Below are 25,381 nucleotides of genomic sequence, written 5' to 3' on the forward strand. Positions count from 1 at the left end.
TGCAAAATATTCCTCCGTATTCGACAATAGTAATGGACAATGCGCAATACCACTCGGCTGTGATGGATAAAACTCCAACAATGCAGCGGAGGAAAGCGGTTTCTTTCCCTGGGGACAAAGAAACGTTCCATTGGATAAAGTTGAACCTAGCTTGTGTAAGGCGAAGTTAATGGAACGTGTAGTACCGCACAAGCTAAAAACTCCACGCTATCAGGTCGTCGAAATGGCTAACGCTAAAAAGCATAGTTTAAGCAGGCTTCCTTCTCTTCACGCCCATTGAAATCCGACTCAGAATATACGGCATAAGTGAAAAGTTACGTGGCAAAAAACAACAAGAAATTTACGCTTATGCTAACAAAAGAAGTCATTGCGAATGTTACATTACAGAACTGGTCTTGTCAGTCATACCATGAATGTAGTTGAGGAGACATGGATTCATGAAGGAATGCGTCGAGTTTTGAGTAATACGTTACTTTTCTTGCTGCTGTGTTAACCTCTGCTTCCCAAACACAGCAGAGTTTACAGGTACATATCTCACTAACATTCTAATGCATGCCGGCCGGGGTGGCCGAGCGGTTCTAGGCGCTACAGACTGGAACCGCGCGACCGCTACGGTCGCAGGTTCGTATCCTGCCTCGGGTATGGATGTGTGTCATGTCCTTAGGTTAGTTAGGTTTAAGTAGTTCTAAGTTCTAGGGGACTGATGACCTTAGAAGTTAAGTCCCATAGTGCTCAGAACCATTTTTTCTAATGCAGTTGATATTGTCGCAGAACCCCAAAACAGCATATTTTTAAACTAGAAATTGAGAGTGAGACTTACCAATAGTTATGAGAAAGACCATTATCAGCATATAAAAAAAGAAATGTACAGCTTCTTGACTCATATTGTTGCTAAACCCACAGCAATTCTCGTTTCACAGTCGGTCGATGGACCTTAAAAATAACATCATTTCATTTTAAAAAATATGCATTTGCTTGAATATCGCGGTAGATATGTAAGTTTCGCATATTAATCATATGGAAAACTACCCTTCTCTTTGCGTACTATCATTTGCCTAAATCTTTTTTCGAGATCTCAGATCGTTTATGATATACGAGATATTCCTGAATATTTCATTCTGGCTTTTTCAATGGCGAGTGCGTTCGTGACGGAACCCCTTACGTACATTCCATTTTCTCGACACTGGAGATAGATAGCGATATCCTTGGAAGGTTAAAGAGCAATTTAATAGGTTATCTAAATTTCATATACAGCAACGTATGACCTAATATACACCAAACGCAAATCCTATTTTTCACAGTACGCCTCCGGTAGCTGAGTGGTCAGCGTGACAGAATGTCAATCCTAAGGGCCCGGGTTCGATTCACGGCTGGGTCGGAGATTTTCTCCGCTCAGGGACTGGGTGTTGTATTGTCCTAATCATCATCATCATTTCATCCTCATCGACGCGCAGGTCGCCGAAGTGGCGTCAACTCGAAAGACTTGCACCAGGCGAACGGTCTACCCGACGGGAGGCCCTAGCCACACGACATTTCATTTCATTTTTCACTGCAACTTTAAGAATTTCACGCAGTAATTTAGCTAATGCCAAACTATCACGATAACTATAACCATTTAAGAAGTGATAGGTAAGTCGCAACTAATTTTAAACGCAGTATAACATGCAATGACCGAAACCGACAGTGTGAAAAATAAATAAAATAATTTTACACAAAATATCTTGGAAAAATAACGTCGTTCTTTAAATTTATTAAGGCTGTTGGCCCCACGCAGAAGAAAATGAAGAATGTTATAGTTGACTGAATTGACAGTGCAGAAGGAAGGGCACAATGCTGAGCAGAATGGGTGTCAAGTGTTTACACCACAATGGGGCAACATGTGACCAATAAACATTCCACTGGCGGTATGGGTAAATGCGTTACTCGACAGCAGTTTCTGCAGTGTCATAAACAATATAAGGTAAACAGCAACATCGTGAAAACTTTTTTGTTGGACTGAACCGAACTTCAAGATTAGCAAAGAAACGCCGAGAAAAATTGGCAAAACATACCAAAGTAAAAGAGTAATCATCTGCAAACGACAAGGCTTAATTTCTTCACTCTGCAGCGGAGCATATCGGGAGATTGGAACTGTTTGCCGTTCCAGGACTAGCAACTGGGACCTTTGCATGTTGCTGGCAAGTGCTCTACTAACCATTTTCTTTTTGAACTCTCCCTACTTTTTTCTGCTGGTGTTCCGCTTTAGCTTCCTGCAGTTCTTGTTCAGTATGTCCCTAAATGACTTACACACAGCCCATTCTTTTCCTGAACGATTTGTATTTCCTTCATCTCTTACCCATGTGAGGTAATTCTTCTCTCAGCCAAGTTGCTTAGCAGTTACCTTACTTGTGACTATATTTGTCTGTCCATCTTCTGTAGCCGGCCGAGGTGGCCGAGCGGTTCTAGTCTGGAACCGCGTGACCGATACGGTCGCAGGTTCGAATCCTGACTCGGGCATGGGTGTGTGTGATGTCCTTAGGTTGGTTAGGTTTACGTAGTTCTAAGTTCTAGGGGACTGATGAACTCAGAAGTTAAGTCCCACAGTGCTCAGAGCCATTTTGAACCATCTTCTGTAATTGCCAATTTTATCTATGTCTATTCCTCCTCAGCTGAACTCCCAGTTCTCGTATTGCTTATTAGAGTATTAAGAACGTCAGAGAACGTCAAACGCGTATCATCATTCCTCAATGTTTCAGTATTCCACTTCTTTACACACTGATTTTTCCTGACGATTTTTTAAGCAACTCTTCATCAATACTAAATTATGCTCTCAGTCAAACTGCATGTAGTTGTCTCAGTGGAGAAATGCACTAATTACTGCCACACGAACTTGAGGATGAATACGTTGAAAGTAGAGGTGACGCGTCGACAGTATACCATTGATTAATTTTTGTACTACCGCTTTTACATTGACTCGTTCATGTACTTTTTTAATTTGTCCTAGGCGAATGATGCAATTGCGCCCAGGTGCAACAGATGTAATTTGAACCTTAAATATGCAAACACACATTCACACACACACACACACACACACAAACACACACACACACATACACACTTTCTCACATATGCATGCACAACAGTCCGCCACCTACATCAATGTGCTCGTGTATTTCAAAGACTTTGTAGAATAAAGGGACAGCTACTTCAAATAACGTCTCTCTGTTGTTGAATTATCTGCGCGCTTTGTTTTGGGTTTTCGGCGGGCCCCATTGCTGCCTGTCTGCAGTCGTGAAAATCCACTCCGCCGGCTCGTGCGCTTCCAGTGCCAGCAGCTAACCAACTATTACCACGTCCAACACGGCGGCCGCGAGTGAAACTGTTTGCGTTCGTTAATTGATTTCTGTTTATTTACACTGCGCCGCATCGGGAAACTGAATTACCACGCTTTGAGCTACGTCATCCAACTGTTCAGGTGACGTACAACCGTCAAACTTCATTAGGCAATTAATGCCACGTTGTATAACCTGCAGCAACTCACAATTGACACACGGGCATGCACCACCTGCCTTTCACGATCACAATTTCTCCCGCTGCTAATTACAGACATACTAGAAATTCTATTAAACAGCGTTTCGTATATAGGTGTTCATTTGTGGAACGTTTGATGCAGTGGCACAGCGACCGCATATAAAAGACTTTTACAAATGTTGAGTGTCCCAGTTCCTCTTATACATATTAATTCCTGTATATAACTAAAACACGCTGCCTGTCAAAAAAATTAAACATCGAGAATGGGAGGAGGGAGCGGTATGAAACTTTATGGGTTGAACAGGTAGAAGACGTCATTAAAGAGACTAAAAACGTCGAGCCAAGTATACGAAGAACTTGTCAGCGTGAGCCTTCTTATCAGTATGATGTTGCAGTACCTTGATGCATGCACTGGTTAGTTTGGGAAGGGTGTCATAAAGCCATTGTACCCTCTCCCGAAGCAAACTGGACCACAACTGTGGTCCTTGATAACCTGGACAATAGCAGTGGGACGCAATTCCTGTCCTGGTTGGTCACACACGTGATCTATGAGTGATAGATTCGCGGATTTTTCTGGCAACAGAAATAACTCAGCGTCATTATCATCATCTTTAGGCTTCTTGGTCTGCTTCGTCTCCTTAAAAATTGGTCAGGCCACCTTTTACTTGGTTTTCGGAAAGATCTTTTGCCACTTATAGTGTTTTATTATTTTTGTGATCCGTGCATCTCGCTTAGAGTTTGTGTGCTCTTTCCATCTTAACTGATTTTTTTTTTTCAATGTGTCAATTATGTTTTGCGTATTCTGTTCGGCTCGAATGCCATCATTTCTATTTTTATTCACTGAAGTATATCCAGCCACGTAAATAAGGTAGTTTATGTTATACGTTTCTACCCTTTCTTCATCTCGATTTTTAAGGGTCCAGTTTCCACATCCCTTGAGCAGTGCAGGTATAGCCATAACTTTATAAGACTTTCTTTCCCCACGTACTGGATATTGTTCCACAGGAATAGTTGAGTAGCTCTAACTTCTTTTGTATTTCATTATTTGCCAAATATGTAAACCGCACTCTAAATATTACATTGGTGCATAAGAATTTGCGTTTTTCTATAATTTTAATAAACTAACAGACACACATAACAGAGACTGCAGTCATCAATAATATATGCTCCTTCACCATTTTCGTCAGCTAACGCTGCAGTACTTTTTCTATTCCGCAGCCAGCACGGTGCTCCAGATTGCCAAAAGAACAGAAATAATAGTGATTAAAATTCATAGGCGCTACAGTGTGGAGCCGAGCGACCGCTACGGTCGCAGGTTCGAATCCAGCCTCGGGCATGGGTGTGTGTGATGTCCTTAGATTAGTTAGGTTTAATTAGTTCTAAGTTCTAGGCGACTGATGACCTCAGAAGTTAAGTCGCATAGTGCTCAGAGCAATTTGATTAAAATTCATTTACTAAATAATTCAAAAACCTCCATCCATAGACTGCCATCAGATACGTTCTACTCGTCCAGTGTTAGTAGAACAGTAGTGTGCTCGAGCGGACTGAACTGCTAAACGATTCTACTAACCATGTGGTGGGGGTCCCCACAGTAGTTACTTGCCAGCTGAACTTTTTCTGTCTGCTGTGTACCTACCCTGATGGCCTAGCCACACCTCTCTGCCTTTCAGGAGACGCTACAGTTACTGGTAAAACTGCGCTAGTGGAAAACAGCTACATGCACGCGTTTCACTCGCGCTCAATAGGTGAAACTGTAGGACAATGATATGGGAATGACTCAGATGCACAATGACCAAAAATATAAATATAAGAAGCGACGCACTTCAAAAATGGTTCAAATGGCTCTGAGCACTATGGGACTCAACTGCTGTGGTCATAAGTCCCCTAGAACTTAGAACTACTTAAACCTAACTAACCTAAGGACAGCACACAACACCCAGCCATCACGAGGCAGAGAAAATCCCTGACCCCGCCGGGAATCGAACCCGGGAACCCGGGCGTGGGAAGCGAGAACGCTACCGCACGACCACGAGATGCGGGCCGACGCACTTACTTCTGAAAGGTTCGTGGCACAGAAGAACAAGAGAGACAAGAAAATTAGCGGAAGCGTATGTGAGATGGATCAGATGGATCCCTCTCATGAGAAGAAAAGTGACCACCACTGCAACCGTATCACTAATACCAGTGCAGGCTGGAAGAAATGACAGTAAAGTTTCTCTCTCAGAATGCAATATCGAAAAACTAACCCAACAGAAGCATACATAACTAATGCCCAAACTAATGCCAGTACTGCCAGTTAAAAAGATGACAGTCAACACGTAGTAAAAATGCTCTAAACCAAGCCATACAATGCTGCTCACAGGACAATATAAATGAGTTCAGTAGACAACTCAGACCCGCACTCAAGATACAGAACGGAAAATCTCTTGAGCGCAATTGACAATAAAATACTGATCGTACAGAAACATGTTGCTTTGTTTCTACACTAAGCCTTGCAGCAGTCTCGCTGTTATGTCAGTATAATAACATGCGAAACTTAAGATGAAACCCAGCCAGACGCATGCGTCTGCAAGACTGGAGTATTTCACCGAACAAAAGCGACGCATTACACAGGTCAAGCGCACACGGTATTTAACATCGTCTTGTCCTTCCCTGTAGCCAGCATGGGAAGCGCTGTCCATTCGTCCAAAACAGGAACCTTTGCCCCGAGTTGGTAACGAGCCACGACATGCTTAAACCCAGACCGCACCAAGCTGCCTCCGCTGCTGGCCACTTCTGTCTTAGTCTGCTGTCCAGGATTCTGGAAGCAGACTGCCAAGGAAGGGTAACACACTAGGAGCTGGACCATGCAAAGTCATCAGTTTGAACATGGCAGGGAAGCTAGATAATCTGGAAAGGGAAATGCAAAGGCTCAGACTAGACGTAGCAACATTAGTGAAATATCTACAATTCCTGTGTCATTTCTGCATTTTAACTCTTGAGTCACCGACTGCACAAATAATCAAAAATGGTGAATAATGAGGTCAGCCGTAGTCAACATGGGGTGTAGCTATAAAATAACGGGACTATTGCTGTAAAACATTTCATGTAAAAAACTTATGTACTTTGTTATTGTCCCCCTGAATATACTCCTCTCATCTATCCCTACAACGCACCATGCGAAACAGTACTGGATGCCTTCCTCTGTGAGCTCCTTAATGACACGTGCCGCCTTTTCTTGCTCCTTGTAATGCAGATTGGACCTGGGAGAAAAGGAAAAAGTCACATGGTGCTAGGTAAGCGCTAGAAGTCTCTTAATGTAACAATTTGGTGCGAGCCGGTGCGTTGTCTTGCTGCAGTATCCATGACTAATTCTCCCTCAGTTTGAGTCATTTTTTTCCTCTTTTCTCAGGAAGCTGAGCAAGAACCTCAAGGTAGCAATGTTGATTAACAGTTTGCTCTTCAGGAACCCAGTGAAAATACTCAGTTCCATGAATATCGGGAAAACAATTATCATCGCTTCGGATCTTAATTTATTGATTCAAGCTTTTTTCGCTCACGTTGGAGTTGGGCCCTTCCAGTGCATGGACTGGCAGTTAGTAACTCGATCCTAAGTGAAATACCAAGATTCGTCACTTGTTATCAGTCTTTCTAAGAAATTATGATCATTTTCAGTGGTATTCAAAATGTCAGCACAAACATTTTCAAGAGCTTCTTTTTGTTCGATCGTCAGAAATTTTTGGCATCAGCTTCGCAAACACTTTTCTCATGTCAAATTGGTTGTGCAAAATTTGCCTCGCACATTTATTCTCAATTCCAACAGTTTCAGCAATCGTTAGAATAGTCAACTGCCGTTCAGATCTAATCAGAATACCTACTTTTTCGATATTTTCGTCCGCTCTTTATGTTAAAGGGAGTCCTGCGAATGAGTAATCTTCGGCGTCTTCCCGGCAATCTTGGAAACGCTTGAACCACTCAGAAACTCGCGTACGTGATAAACGATCTTCACTGTACACTTCCTTTAGTAGTATATATATTTCAGTAATATTGTCTACAAGTTTCACGTGTAACTTCACGACAGTTCCTTGTTCTGTTGTTATGCTTCACATTTTCCGGCAAAACAAAATAACAACTGGTACACAAACGAAGGCCACGGCAACACTTATTTGTCTGCAGACATAAGAGATGCTGCATTCCTCTGAGAAGGCTTCATGGTTACAGCTATTGGTGGTTCATCTGTGGTGCATGCATACTTACTCTGTAACATAGTCCTGTTGTTTTATAGCCACACCTTGTATGATGCTCCCCCTCGCCTCCATCCCATATCCACTACAGCCAAAAGTCCTTCCACCTAATTTAATAACTGGGACATTCCTTTATTGTAATGAATCACCCAGAGGAAAGTACAGAGAAATAATATATTTCGTTTTTAGTGTGAGATTAATGTACGTTTCGACTTAACAGTTAAAAAGTACTAGTGCAGATAATTCGAAATTAATCAAAACTCGCTTTTCCTACAGATCTGTATTAACTTACATTTTTCTACATTTGGAGTTAGCTGACGTTTATCACACCAAAGAGAGATTTTGTCCAAGTCACCTTCTATCCTCCTACATTCATCCATCGATGACACCTTCCCGTACACCACAGCATCATCAACAAACACCTTACCCTGTCTGCTGGATATAGAAAATAACACTAGTCCTATCACGCTTCTCTGAGGCACTCTTGACAATATCCTTGTGTTGTGTACATAGTTCCGTGTAGTCAGCACGTACACAACTTTCCACTAGAGCGCGCCCCGCTAAGCACAACAGCGCAAGCGCAGCTCTCGTCCGTCTCTGCACTACGAGATGGCGCTGCCATAGAGACGGACCAAATTCTGCTTCCGCCGATCCGTGTATTAATATGTAATGCAGCCAATGAGATTGCTGCTAACATAGAACCTTTTCTCCTAACAGATCACACTCGCGCAGTGATACATGAATACGCGAGGTATTATAATGAGTCTACAGATCTCCGATTAGTCAGTCTGCATTTGTCTGCAACAGTCTGTACGAGTTCTACATTTGTCTGTACCAGTCTATAGTCAAGTTTCAGTCTGCGCCTAATAAGATTGCCATATTCCTGTACATAGCCATGAAGATAAATGTATAGACACTTTTGTCAAGTATCAGAGATATATGTGAGACTAAAATTAACGAACTAATAGAAAAGGAACTTCAGATTGTCAATTGTGAATAGCATCCAGAAGAAGTTACGTAATTTTTATGCTTTTTATTATTTTAATAAATGTGTGTGAAAATGAATCAAGTTCTGTTTAAAGTTGGTCACTGTCAATCTGCTACTCTAAGCGTGCAAGTGGCATTTCTATCGTCTGACCTAACGGCAGAAGATAAACACGCCACGATAAGACCACGAGACATATTGCTGACACTCGCCTACTTCGTTAGAGCGACAAGTCAAATAATCTAATGGTGTGTGTACTGAAGGTCTTACGGTATGCTCACCATACCTTGTCTCTGATGAACACTCGCCACCGGGGACAACGTACAGGGTCTTGTTATTTAAGAACTATTCTCGGAAACAACTGCTATCGCTTATTTTATTTATTTGGCTCTGAGCACTATGGGACTTAACATCTGTGGTCATCAGTCCCCTAGAACTTAGAACTACACTCCTGGAAATGGAAAAAAGAACACATTGACACCGGTGTGTCAGACCCACCATACTTGCTCCGGACACTGCGAGAGGGCTGTACAAGCAATGATCACACGCACGGCACAGCGGACACACCAGGAACCGCGGTGTTGGCCGTCGAATGGCGCTAGCTGCGCAGCATTTGTGCACCGCCGCCGTCAGTGTCAGCCAGTTTGCCGTGGCATACGGAGCTCCATCGCAGTCTTTAACACTGGTAGCATGCCGCGACAGCGTGGACGTGAACCGTATGTGCAGTTGACGGACTTTGAGCGAGGGCGTATAGTGGGCATGCGGGAGGCCGGGTGGACGTACCGCCGAATTGCTCAACACGTGGGGCGTGAGGTCTCCACAGTACATCGATGTTGTCGCCAGTGGTCGGCGGAAGGTGCACGTGCCCGTCGACCTGGGACCGGACCGCAGCGACGCACGGATGCACGCCAAGACCGTAGGATCCTATGCAGTGCCGTAGGGGACCGCACCGCCACTTCCCAGCAAATTAGGGACACTGTTACTCCTGGGGTATCGGCGAGGACCATTCGCAACCGTCTCCATGAAGCTGGGCTACGGTCCCGCACACCGTTAGGCCGTCTTCCGCTCACGCCCCATCATCGTGCAGCCCACCTCCAGTGGTGTCGCGACAGGCGTGAATGGAGGGACGAATGGAGACGTGTCGTCTTCAGCGATGAGAGTCGCTTCTGCCTTGGTGCCAATGATGGTCGTATGCGTGTTTGGCGCCGTGCAGGTGAGCGCCACAATCAGGATTGCATACGACCGAGGCACACAGGGCCAACACCAGGCATCATGGTGTGGGGAGCGACCTCCTACACTGGCCGTACACCACTGGTGATCGTCGAGGGGACACTGAATAGTGCACGGTACATCCAAACCGTCATCGAACCCATCGTTCTACCATTCCTAGACCGGCGAGGGAACTTGCTGTTCCAACAGGACAATGCACGTCCGCATGTATCCCGTGCCACCCAACGTGCTCTAGAAGGTGTAAGTCAACTACCCTGGCCAGCAAGATCTCCGGATCTGCCCCCCATTGAGCATGTTTGGGACTGGATGAAGCGTCGTCTCACGCGATCTGCACGTCCAGCACGAACGCTGGTCCAACTGAGGCGCCAGGTGGAAATGGCATGGCAAGCCGTTCCACAGGACTACATCCAGCATCTCTACGATCGTCTCCATGGGAGAATAGCAGCCTGCATTGCTGCGAAAGGTGGATACACACTGTACTAGTGCCGACATTGTGCATGCTCTGTTGCCTGTGTCTATGTGCCTGTGGTTTTGTCAGTGTGATCATGTGATGTATCTGACTCCAGGAATGTGTCAATAAAGTTTCCCCTTCCTGGGACAATGAATTCACGGTGTTCTTATTTCAATTTCCAGGAGTGTACTTAAACCTAACTAACCTAAGGGCATCACACACATCCACGCCTGAGGCAGAATTCGAACCTGCGACCGTAGCAGTCGCGCGGTTCCGGACTGAGCGCCTAGAACCGCTAGACCACCGTGGCCGGCTTATTTATTTGTTTTATTTCTTCACAGATTTCTAAACAGTTCATTTTGGTCCTCTACCGAAATTCACAGCATTTGGTCTATCTATCAGATTCACATGCGTGTCTAATGGGAATATATTTTCTTTTGCGTCTTGCGAGAAAAATGAATGCAAGGCACACATTTCGTTCTTCGCTAATTACATCTAGGCAGCAACCAAGTATGACGATATTCTGCTGGCATTCTTGTACAATAAAACCAGTCTGACATTCAGTTTTGGATGCAGATAACTACTACCCACCAGTACCTCTACTGCCTACTACAAGAAATATTTTCCGTCTGTTCTCCTGCGATGTGAAAAAAAATGGGATCAGCCACGTCATCTCCCGTCCGTCGGAAGGCTCGAAAATGCATGCCTCAGAGCGCCTGCCTGTCTGTGCTCGCCCCGGAGCTGGCTGCCGGTTTGACATCTCATCGGGAGGCGGGCGTTACGCCCCAGCGAGCAGCGCGGTGTTGTGGAGGGAAAGTTGGCTGCGAGGCGTCATCTGGAGGCAATGGCTGCCACCACAGCGGGAGGCGAGCTGAACAGCCGCCAGCCGCAGACACACCTGCGCGCGCCCGCGGCGCTCGTCTGTCACCCAGAGACAACACGACGGCCGCCCCCGTCGGCCCGTGAGCTGCAGGTGCCCAACAGCTGAAACTTTCCGCTCGCTTTCTCTCTCACTGGAAGGACATCGCACCTGTGCGACATCGGAGTGCACAAAGTAACCAGACTTCTTTTTAAAAAAAGCTACGTATTTCGCATGAAACACACCACTTTTTCACCTTCACTGCTTTGTCCATTATACCGGATGCAACTACTCACGGAGGTATACTGTGGGCTATATTACATTATGGCAGTGAAATTTATTAAATATGCTAATGCGTTAATGTGAAACTGATTTACGCTGTAAAAGTTAATTTCAATCTTGGCCACCAGGTGCAAATCTGGCGCTGTACACCATCTCGTCGATGTCTCCACTGCTCATTACGAACAAATTGTTTAAACGGCGGTTAATAATATAAAATTAACGTTATGCTTTTCTCAGTTGTTTGATCTTTTTTTCCCGCATCCCGTTCCTAACCCATTACATATAGGAACATTTCTATACATGCTCTTGCATTCACAGCGCCAGATTTGCGCCTGGTGGCCAAAATTGGAATTAATTTTTTTACAGCGTAATCCAATTTCGCATTAACGCATTACAGTATCTACCAAGCTTGGCCCCCATACGGTAACTACATCCCACACTGGACCTCTGTGCACTTTAATCATGATCAAACGGTACATAATACACAATGTTTCAAATAACTTCATTCGATTTCACAAGAAATTTTTACATGAAAGAAAACAGAAAATCACAGTACAGTTCTTCTTCTTCTTCCCCTTCTTCTCCTGCTTGTAACAAATTAGCGCTATCGACATGTTGTGGTCTCAGTTCCATCTTTAACCTTGTCATCATACGTTATTCATTCGCTTCAGTTTGTATGAGGGTCACTCCAAAAGAAATGCACACTATTTTTGTAAAAATACAGTTTTCATTCTGCATGTGTGAAAGTTTTACAATGTTTAGATACATCCTTCCCGCTTGTTTTCAAACTTTGTTCAACCTGTTCCCGTGAGTGCCGCCGTCACAGCATGTCTTCAAGATGGCTTTACTACAAGAATATTCACTTTTCGTCCGATGCTTTCATTAAGAATCCTGTCCAACTTATTGCAACCATTGAGAGCTTGTAAACATTTCGTATCGCCTGAACATGGCTAGAAACGATTCTCTTCATAATTCAGGTTTCACTGCCGTGCGGAACAACAGACAAAACATAGAAATTTTTTTTCGTGGCTCTATGTATTTATTTAAAGTTCTTCTTATAGTACATTTTACTGTGTGCTCTAATGTATCTCATATTTAATATGTACATCTGTATATTCATTAAAAGTGATAGGCCCCTAGGTTACTGAAATGTTGAAATTGTTTAAAAAACTGATCTACAGGTACCATTTTGTTTCGTACGGGATACATCCCATGGAATGACACTGTCTTAGTTTGGTTTACTTCTGTCTTAAAATTGCAATTCTTTCCCCCAAGTGTGAAAGACTGACTTTATGGTTAATCTTCAGAATTTGCCAGTAACACACTGATGTGGCAAACGTCTTGAGATACCTCCCAACAACGTGTCAGACCTCCTTGGCCCAGCATACTGCAGCAACTTGACGTGGCATGGATTCAACAAGCAGACGGAAGTTCCCTGCAGAAATACTGATCCAAGTTGCCTCTGTAGCCGTCCATAACTGCGAAAATTTTGCTGGTATAGGATTTTGTGCACGAACTGACTCCTCGATTGTTTTACAACTTTCGTACCTGGGTAAAGTGCTTTTCCAATTTGAGATATCTGTGAACGTTGCCACATAAGACGATTTAAGAAGAAACTAAAGTCCTTCAGCTACGACAATGTTTAAAGAAATCGTCTTAACGGCACTAAATCGTGTTTGTGAATCGTTTACTGGCTGTACTCTGCCGCATTTCGCTGGTTGGAAGGCAAAAAGCTTACTGACAAATTGCACACAAGGGAAAGGGGGACGAAATGTCTCCCACAGAAAGGTCATGTTGTTCTATTTAAATGATTACAAAATCAGCTAAAACGAACAGCGAGGCTGTCAGTATAAGCACATTACTGATGTCAGAATGATGTTGCACTGCCCAGGGCCTGTAATGATAAAGGGCCCATTTAGGTCAGGCATATTGTATACAGAAGTGGAAGAGAGAGCACCACTAAATTCCACAATCCGCCTGCATTGCATACACACAGAAATTACTGGTACAGTGTACTATTGGAGCCCAATGAGTGAATTGCATATTTTCCGGTGAAAAAGAGCACTGGCAAACAGTCTTCGCTACATTAGGTTACTTAAACTGGTGTCACTCTGTGCTAGAATTTATGGTCAGCGACTAAGTATAAGGTCAATGAGTCGGATGCGGGTTTTGCAACTGTGAAATACTTTCCTACATTATAGAAGTGAATATTAAATCTGAACTAATAAGGCGAAAATTTTGAACTTGAATAGATTACAATGAAAATCTTTCTGTTTATTGCAAAGGAAAACAATTGATTTTCTAAAACATTCTCTGCCATACACAACTTGAAACAGGTCACGTCGACCAAATCTTGTGGAAGAACTAACAGCGACGTATAACTGAAGGCAGTAAGATCCCTTGGCTTTTGGTTCGGCAGTATTCGACAGCCATTTCTAGGCGCAAGTAAATTAGGAAAGGTAGCGCGTTTTTGTTACCAGGTAACGTCTTCATCAATTACTTTAGTTTTAATGTAATCTGCGAGTAATTGCTGATGTTTGATATTAACATGAAAAGGACTCCGTAGACAGGGTGAAACACGTATGTAACGTAGCAGCGATGGCGAGGCATGATAAAATCTTTGACCAGAGAGCCATTTATCGTGGTTAGTCTGCGCTTGACCGCGCGAGTGTTGCGAGCAGTAGTCTGTTAGTAGTCGTCGTGCAGTTCAGTCTGTCAGTAGTCGTCGTGCAGTACAGTTGCGAGCAATGAGCAGTGCAGTATGTCGGTAGTAGCAGTCGAGTGCAGTTGTGTGTGAGGAGTCGGCGGGCGCCGACATGTCATTCTGGTCAAGATTCAGGACGAGGTATATTATTTTTTTAAACAAGGTAATGAATCAGCAATGCTTAGCTAATAACGTAAATTAATTGTAACTAATTTGTGCAATAATCCCTCCAATAATAATTTTGATTTCAAAGCAATTTTTTACAAAAAAACCATTTAATTTAACCAATGATTTCCTTCCATTTCCCGTAAAGTAAAGTTTCAGTTAAATTTCAAAAAAAATAAAATATTATTTGCAATGCATTTCCTCCAAGCCGTGGCCAACAATAAGAGCAGAAATTTGACATGCAGTTTCAATGAGGTAAGAAATTAATTATGATTTTTTGCACTGGGCCAAAGACCGACATTTCGGTTTAATTGAGTTTTCATTGTCACAGAAGTTTCATTAGCATTGAATTATCTTTTATTATTTTTTTTGTGGGAGCTTACATCTTGAGTCAGATTGCGATTCAAACATGTAATTGTCATAGTCAGTACATTTCATGCAGGGAGGTTACGTTTGGCTCCCATTTCTATTAAATATTGTATGTCTTTTAAATTTCTGTGGGGAGGTTACACTTGGCGACACCCAGTCCAGGATCGAATTTCGTTGAGAGTCTTTTGAACAACAGTCAGATATCTGCTCTTATTTGCTTAAATATAATTAACATTTGGCGCAACGCTTTTACTAATTTGTGAATTTCTTTCCTCAGGTCATCGGCAATTCGTTGCTCTGTTGTATTTGTGTGTTGCTTTTGCTTTGTGCTTATTGTTTTGTGAATAATTGTGACTACTGTAAAAATGCCGCGAAAGACTGTGAATAGTGTATCGCGAGGTATTATGAATGAATTTACCGACTTAAACAACCTGACCGATAGTAATTGTGACACGCAGTGTAATGATGACAATCCTGCGTTCACTGACAATCAATGCGTTCCAACCAGAAGTGATGATTTTTGTCTTAATGATGAACAAACGAACTCGGTTATGTCCTCTGTTGATTTGACGACAATTGATGACGCGGGGAGCTCTATTGTAATGAGCGCTGCCCAGCATAACACACCCGATTTGGAAAATTCAAATAACGTACAGACAAATTTGTCTAATGAAAATGAACAGGATACACAAAGTACGACGGATTCATTTAATTGCGAAATAGTGAGTGACAGTGTACCTCCGACTGATAATCCTTTTTGTAAATTACAGAATGACCAAATGGTCACACAAAACGAAATAATTCCAGTTCCACCATTAATTAGCACAGAGAATAGAAATGCTAATTTTGGCTCAGATCAAATTATGGCACTATTGCTGCAACGAGTTAACCAAATAAATGAAAAACTTGACAATAATGACGAAAATCTCAAACAACTTAGGGAACAGAACAAACAGCTTAATGAAAAATTAGACGACAATTCCAGACAGTTAAATGAAAAATTAGACGACAATTCCAGACAGTTAAATGAAAAATTAGACGACAATTCCAGACAGTTAAATGAAAAATTAGACGACAATTCCAGACAGCTTAGTGAACAAATTAGAGCCGTTGCCGCGCAGTGCCATGACACTAAGGAACAGTTGCGCGTGGCAATTGAGGCTTGTTCAAAAAAAAGTAGCGAAGAAATTAGGTCTGTTGCTCAGGAATTAAGGGAAATGCAAACAGCCGCAACAGAAACGCTTAGAGACGAAATTAACGGAGTCGCTAAACAATGCTCTGAAAAAGCTACACAATTACGCGACGAGTTTAAAACAATGACGGTAGAACTTTCGCGCACAATGGACGCAAAGATAGACGCGAAATTCGAACAACAGAACACTCAGATTGACGAACACTTTAATCTCCACACACAAAACAGTGATACGCGTTTCCGCAAATTTATTCAGGATCAAAATAAAGTCAAACGTCAAGTCATGGAAACAATCACTGCACAAAGACAAGAAGACAAACGTAAAATGTTCGCGAAAGCGAAGACGTATGTAGACAATAATATTACTACAGTGTCCGACAAAATTAATACCATAGAACAGTTGAACGCGGAATTACGTGATGAAATTTCTGATCTTAAATCAAAAACAGATACACACACAGTAAATATTCAAGCAGTGACAGACAGATTCGAACAATTAGAACTAACACAGGATTGCGATGTCATCAAAGCTGATGTTCGAAACTAGACGTAAGTTGCAAAAACAGATTAATGCGTCCGATTCTAAAACCGATGATCAGGCAAAAATACTGACTGAAAAATATGATGAATTAGTCAGTCGTATTGATGCTCTTGAAAGTAATAATGATAATAAATCAGACGATACTGCACCGATTTCATTTAACCAAACACCCGAATTTCAAAATTTACAGCAGACAATTAATGAGATCGATTCGTCTAATAACACGTTGCGTAGAAAATTGTCGAGTTTACAACAAGAAGTAACAGAGATGAAAAACATTTCAGTTAATAACATACCACAACAGACGCCACTTTATGAACATTTGTCAGACTCACGCAGCGCGTGTAATTTGGGTAATGTACAGAGAGTACGGGACTTAGATTCCGAACAACCACAGTTCACTAGATTCTCTTACAATTCTGAACCTGTTCCATCACACAGAGACGATAATTTTGATTACAAACATTTTCTGTCAGTGAGAAAGTTTAAAGTGTCTAAAAACGACAGAACACAGATTCACGCACTGGATTGGATACAACAGTTTAGCTTTGCTTTTCCACCGACTTGGCCCGTTACGCATAAACTTGAATTTATTTGCAGCTTTTTGGAAGGCGAACCGGCAACTCGTATGAGGCCGATCGCGAGACAATGTTATTCAGTAGAAGATTTTCAGAATACCTTTCTATCTGCGTATTGGTCGAAGACGACACAGCGCGGAATTAAAGATCAGTTAATTAGTTTGCCAAATTACGAGAACTCAAATTTTCCCAGTGTGACGCAATTTTTTGAGCACATGGTGCAACAAAACCAGTACCTAAGTGAACCGTACAGTGAATCTGCACTTATACAATTATGCATTTCCAAATTACCACGGTCATTACGAGTGTCACTTCTAACGGGGCAGCAAAAGGAAAACATTTTAGCATTCAGAGATCTTTTACAGCTCTTGGAAGTACAACAATCTGATTATTCTTTTGTAAACAAAAATTTTTCTTATAATAACCAAGGTCAACAAAAGTACAGCAATTATGATCAGACACGTAATTTCAATAGGAAAGATAACAGACGCTTTAGGAACGACAACTACCAAAACTCTAATAACAGACAAAATTCCAATTATCAGTTCCGTCAAAATCATCAGCAGCAGGAACCATATTTTAGTTACAATAGAGGTTTTACACAACAACAGCAACAAAACCAGCCGGTTGGTATACCCAACCAACAATGTAATGCACAAGGTCAACCTAACTTTAATGTTTCGCCGCGTGCACGTATAGTCGCTGATACAAGAAATAGTCACGTACGGCAGCAAGGAAACAACTACGTACAAAGAAGGCAGTATTTCAATTCCTATCGTAATGCACCGTATGGCAATGACTATTACGACAGACGTAAAAATAATGAGGACAATTTTCAGCGTACATCTAACAACAGTCGATCATACCAACAGCAAAATTATACACAAGAACCTATTCTCATGAATGAACCCGACAGTAGGTATCATCCAGAGCGTAATACGTCTGGAAGAAGTAATAGAACAGTTCAAATAGTAGAAATGCCACAACATCCTCCTGATAATAATAACACGTCAGATAGAATCTGACTAGATACTGTACAAGCCGTATCTTCCAGTAATACAAGCACTACCTTTGACACGCAAAATGTTGTTCACGAAAATGTTATTACTTTTGACGACATCAGAGACACTCTCTTGCAGGAAAGACCATTTTTCCAGAAAACTATTTCACATTCTGTCGTCGAAATTAAAATTGGTTCATCGAAATTTTCAGCAGTAATCGATTCCGGATCACCTATATCAGTAATAAATGAAGAAATTTTTAACGAGTGTAACAAAGAGAATACCAATCCGACATTACCTTTAGGCAAAACAAAAGTGAAAGGAGCAGTACCGAGTAAAGGAGTAGACGTTAAATTACAGACGCATTTATCATTCTGTATTGCAGGTCACACTTTTCACTCTAATTTTTGGATTGTTCCTTTATTGACAACAGACGTTATTTTAGGTACGAATTTTCTGGTACAACACGACGCAGTTCTTGATTTTCAGAATTCTTATTTAATGTTGAAGGATGAAAATATACAATTTGCTATAGAATTTCAGCACTCACTATCTGCGGAAGAGCAAACATTTAACCGCACAGAGATCATTTCCGCAACACGTGACATTGACTGTAATCCCACATTGTTCACGGATACGTAAGTACATAACTATAACACTCCAGACGAAGCTGACTACGACGTAATACAGATGATTTCTGATAAGGTTAAAGAGAGCAGTGCAAATACAGACGACGAACGCACGCAGTTACACAAAATTCTTTTACAGCAAGCTCCAGTTTTTGACAACATTCCTGGTACTATGTCCGGTTTTATGTATGAATTTCAAGTCAAACAGCACGACACATTTAAAGCAAAGCATTATCTCATTCCATATATCCACAGAGAACAGGTTAAAAAAGAATTGCAGGATATGCTTGATCAAGGAATTATTGAACCGGCAGTTAGTCCGTACATAAACCCGCTACATATTGTTAAGAAAAAAGATGGCTCACTTCGCCTCGTACTTGATTCACGTCACATTAATGACATTATTATTAATGAAACAGATCGACCACAGACTTTAGAGGAACTTTTACAGAAATTTCATGGTACTGCTATTTATTCTACATTAGATTTGAAATCGGGATTTTGGCAAATTCAACTTCATCCGAATTGCAGAAAATATACAGCTTTTCTTTGTTTTGGCGACTGTTATCAGTTTTGCAAATTACCGTTCGGCTTAACTATTTCTTCAGCAGCTTTTATTCGCGGTTTGAACACAATACTTCCGACAGAACTTAAAGACAGAATTACGACGTACGTAGACGATATTCTTATTGCAGAAGCTAACTGGTCTGAACACAATGTGATTTTAGAACGTCTGTTACAAACTTTCCATGCACAAGGACTTACAGTTAACCTTAGTAAATCGCACTTTGGCAAAACTTCTATAAAATTTCTTGGACACGTAATTTCAGCAGAAGGCATTGCACCTGATCCGGAAAAACTTCAAGCTCTACGTGACATTACTGTTCCTACGACGAAGAAGCAATTACGCAGTTTTTTGGGTTTAATTAATTTTTTTCGTAAATTTATTCATCACTCGGCTTTAGACACACCAAGGTTATGCCAATTAACAGGTAAAATCAGTATTTGGTCTTGGGATAAGCAAGCACATTCTGAATTCATGAACCTGAAACATGCTCTGTTGAACGCACCACTTTTATCGCACCCAGATCTTACTAGAAATTTTTCCATTGCCACCGACAGTTCCAATACCGCTTTGGGCGTACACATTTTTCAGGAAATTGAGGAAGATGGCTCTACAGTAATTAAAAACATCGCATTTGCAAGTCGCATTTTGTCACCTGCTGAACGAAATTATTCCGTCACAGAACTGGAAACATTATGTGTTGTATGGGCTTTCACGAGATTTCGGCATTTTCTTTATGGCAGACATACCACCGTTTACACAGAGCGATACAATTTTTACTTTCGGCTAAATTCACTCACGACAGATTAAGCAGATGGAAACTTTATTTACAAGAATTTAATTTTACAATAGTTCACATTCCCGGCACACAAAATGTTATAGCAGACGCACTATCGCGTTCTCTGAGCAACAATCAGCAAGACGTAGCAACCAACTTCTGCAAAGCAAATTTCAGTGTCATGTACATTCAGCAAGTTGCATTTGAAAACTTTATTTCATCGTCATTACAGGATATAGCAAAAGAGCAAAATAAAGACAAAGTGTGGAAAGAAATTAAACACCTTTGGCAAGATAGGAATAATGTTACGATTAGAAACCATTACACTGTACGCAATGACATTCTGTTTCGCCGCTCTCATCCTGACAACAACAATTGGTTATTATGCATTCCTGACGAACTGATTAACAAATTAATTTGGTACACTCATTTAAGTTACGCACATTACGGAGCACGAAAATGTTTTCTTATACTGAGACAGAACTGTTATTTTACCAACATGGAAAAACGTATACGACGAGTTTTAGCGTCTTGTAAAATTTGCCAGAAAGCTAAATCAGACACCACTTCACATATTCCTCCTTTATATCCCATTGTACCTGTTAGATTAAGACACATGGCCGCTGTAGACATTTTTGGTCCTATTCCGAGAACTAACAGAGGTTTTTGCTACATCTTTGTCGCTGTTGAACTCACTTCAAAATTTGTTACTTTCACTCCGTTACGCAAAGCTACTGCTAAAACTGTTTCGAAAGCATTTGTAAAACATTTTCTATTTCATGTAGGGCATGTGATGAAAGTAATTTCTGACAATGGATCACAATTTCGTTCTGCCATATGGACACGCATGTTACGAGCTAGAAACATTTCTCCGATCTATATATCCAAGTACCATGCTTCTTCGAACCCTTGTGAACGATTAATGAAAGAAATTGGTAAGCTGTGCCGAATATACTGCCACAAAAGACATATTGATTGGGATACACACATACTCTCATTCCAAAATGTAATTAATTCCATTCCAAATGAATCCACTATGCTATCTCCGTCTGTTATACTGAAAAACGTTGAACCACCAAACAAAATTAAAGAATTAGTAAACTTCCCTAAATGTCGTCGCCTACGACACCATGAAATAATTGACATTGCGCTGAACAACATCAAACGTGCCGCAGAGCGCCAGAGAAGACAGCAAAAACAGGTTTGTACACGCCGCGACTTTCACGTTGGACAGAAGATATTAGTGCGTACACACTATTTATCCAGCAGAATAAAAGGTAAGTGCAGTAAATTTGAACTTCTATACGCAGGTCCATATCGGATTCGCAGCATTCCTCACCCCAATGTTGTACACGTCGAAACTTTGAGAACCAGAAAATCGAAAGGCAACCACCATTGGTCAAATATTAAACCGTTTATTGAATGAAACCACTTTATGATGCCATTTACTAATCTTTATGACCACTTATGCAATTATATTCACATGACTAATTATTGATGATTATCGTATTTTTTTCTTGGCAAGTGCCCGACAAGGTAAGGTTAGCAGGTCGCTTTTCTTGTCGTTACACATCAAACCGTGCACATTTTCCATTTTTTTTGTGTGTATATGATTGTATTCCAGTTTTGTTTGTATGCACTGTGAAATAGTTAAGATATAACACACACCAGTTGACTTTGACATTTTTTTTGCCCTATGATATCTCAACATCGTGACTGTTTTACATTTTTTTTTTTTTTTTTTGCTGCTGCATTGTATTATTCTGTGTACATTTTTGCATCTGAACACTGTCAATGTCTTTGACATATTACGTTTTCTGTCATGTTATGCTGTATGGTTAATTATGTCAGCATAAACCAGTCATTATTTAGTGGGTATATGATTTAAATGCAAGACATTAATCTTTGTTCATCAATTTCAGAAAGAAATGATTCGTGTAAGAAATAAATTCAACAGAAATGAGAATTTCACCTACAGAATAAACGAAAGAAGATGCAATAACTTTATGAGGAAGAGTAAATGGATCAGGATCAACAAGCATTAACAAGATTATACTATACTCATTGTAGAATAGCAGTCTTAACTAATTTTTTCTTTCAGAATACAAGGTGATTGATGCAGGCTGTCAGACAGAACTACACATCTTAGTTTTAGTGATGAAATATGCTAGAGATAAGGAATAGTTGTGTAATGAGTAATGAAGTGATTTTTTGCAGATGATAATGAATGCTGATGAATAATGATGAAGAATATGCTACTATGAATAATGAAGTTTTTCTTTACAGGTGATGATAATAATGAAGTTATGATAATATGGATAATGAAGTTTTTTTTCTTTACAGATGAGGATAATGTTGAAGTTACGTGTTTATGCTATGTAGTTATTTAAGTATTTGTTGCAGTTTGCTTTGACAGCAGGTGTTATATTGCATAGTAGGATGACGGAAAAGTTTGGAAAGGACAGCTATGGAACACATTTTATACACATTTCACTACCTGTTAATTCGAAGTTCACTACTTTTCAGCATAGTATGCGTTTTTTCTTTCAGCTCAATAATCCATTTTGTATTTTTTTCCAGGAGAAGCTTTTCATGATACTTACTAAACCTGTTACTTATTATACCTGTTCTAGTACTTGCATTTTTATTTTTTTTACCCATTTGTGTCTATCATTTATAAATGTGATCACATATACTGCCTTGTTACATAACCTTGCTACAGCTGACTCATGACGAATGACGTTACCTATCCTCATTTGCAGCAATAGGTCAAAAGCAAATATTGTTATGCCTCAGCAATTAATTATCGATCCCAATGCAATGCATTGCTAACAAAAAAATGTATTACCACTCCCAAATAATGATACCAGTTTAAAAGAGTTCTGAGTAATGCTGATCAGCTGTGAATAGTATGTCACTTCAGTGCCCAACATTTAATTCATGTATCTAAATATTCTGTAAATTGTAAAAGTTCATTAATTAAAGAAAAAATAGATAAAAAATAGATAAAATAATTCTTTGTAACTGGCTAATAACTGCCACTGTTTATTGTAATGAGACTACTTATAATCCCATGATTATTAATGCTGTGACTGTAATTAACTGATTTTTAATAATGACTTCTTAATGATTTGAATAACACTGAATGATGAACAATGTTTTATACTATTCAATATTTGCTGGCCACTGAGTGCCAATAATTAATACAACTAAATGAATTATGACTTTTCATATTTTGCTAACTGGCCACTGAGTGCCAATAATTAATGTCACTAAATGAATTATGTTATTAATTATGCCATTAATTAGCTCTTGTTTTCAATGTTGACTTTTCATGTTTTGGTAAATGACCAATGAGTGCCAATAATTTGTATTACTCAATGTATTATGTTAATGCTAGGCCAATAATTGACTCTCCTTTTCAATTAAGACTTCTGATGAACATTATTCTGTCATACTAAATATGCTTTGTAACTGGCCAAGGACTGCCACTGTTTATTGTAATACGATTACCCATGATGCCAATAATTTAATTTTATGAACATTATTCTGTAATACTACATACTTGGTACAGAAATGTTCAATAACTGGACTATGAATGCCGCAAACTACTACTGTAATTCTCAATATTATGTGACTTAATGTCCTTCACCTTGTGAGCTAACTACCCTGAATTACTGCAATGTACATTTGTCCTGTCCATCCTCATGATCATGGAGCACTATATTCGGTTTTTGCACCAATTCTACGTTGGTGTGCCTTTTAAGAGCGTGGTGTTGACACGACATGCTGTCCACCACCATGAGCGATGAAGACGTTATTATGGTCCCACTATTTTGGTGTACCTAGTGTACCGCCAAAATGAAAACATGGAACATTACTACGACAGTTCAGTGTCTTGGCTACGCTGATAAATTCTGATGGGAAAAAAACTTCAAATTGTGTCACTTGGTGTTGTACTTCTGTGGAATGATATGGACTTTCAGAACAGCTGTGTGCTATCTAAAGTGCTACAACCATGATGCAATCCTTCCCTTTCCTATCCTAATTCTTGTCACATAGTGAAGATCATTTTTTTGCTAACATCATTTATGTTCATGGGTTATACATTTTTTTTGATTTGCTGAACTCCAGTGCGAGTACACTTATGCCACTTGTCGACATGATTTTTTTGCCATTATGTTTATTTGTTGTGAAAATGCTAAAGACATTTTTTCGATTTGTTCTGAAGTACAGTATATGTGCACTCTTGTCTTTTACATTGTATATACATTTTTATTTTGATGATATGTTCTGAACTACAGTGCATGTGCACTTATGTTATGTGTTAATATGCTTTCTACTGAACTTCAGTGCCTGTGCACTTTTCTCATTTTTCAATATGATTTATACTCACTCTGTATACCTTTTATGATTTCCTGATATGTTCATTACTTCAGTGCGTATGCACTTATGTCATTAGTTACTCATTGTATATACATTTCGTCATTTGCTGATATGTTCTCAACTCCAGGGCGAGTACACTCATGTCACTTGTCAACATGATTTTTTGCCATTCTGTTTATTTGTTCTGAAAATGCTACAGAATTTTTTCAGTGCGTGTGCACTTTGTTATCTGTCAAATAATTTGTATATACAGTTTTCTGATTTGCTAATATGTGTTGTACTCATATCTTGCCTTTGTCTGAAATGTTTTGTACTCGGTGCATGTGCCCAACATTTAATTCATGTATCTAAATATTCTGTAATTTGTAAAAGTTCATTAATTAAAGAAAAAATTTTGCCGCGCTTGGCAAGTCCAAATGACTCACCATCGCTGCCAAATTTTTGCCCCCCAGTGGAGGGTTATGAAACACGTATGTAACGTAGCAGCGATGGCGAGGCATGATAAAATCTTTGACCAGAGAGCCATTTATCGTGGTTAGTCTGCGCTTGACCGCGCGAGTGTTGCGAGCAGTAGTCTGTCAGTAGTCGTCGTGCAGTACAGTTGCGAACAATGTGCAGTGCAGTATGTCGGTAGTAGCAGTCGAGTGCAGTTGCGTGGGAGGAGTCGGTGGGCGCCGACATGGCATTCTGGTCAAGATTCAGGACGAGGTATATTATTTTTTTAAACAAGGTAATGAATCAGCAATGTTTAGCTAATCATGTAAATTAATTGTAACTAATTTGTGCAATAATCCCCCCAATAATAATTTTGATTTCAAAGCAATTTTTTACAAAAAAGCCATTTAATTGAACCAATGATTTCCTTCCATTTCCCTTAAAGTAAAGTTTCAGTTAAATTTAAAAAAAAAAAATATTATTTGCAATGCATTTCCT

Source organism: Schistocerca americana, chromosome 6, assembly GCF_021461395.2.
Source record: "Schistocerca americana isolate TAMUIC-IGC-003095 chromosome 6, iqSchAmer2.1, whole genome shotgun sequence".
NCBI lineage: Eukaryota > Metazoa > Arthropoda > Insecta > Orthoptera > Acrididae > Schistocerca > Schistocerca americana.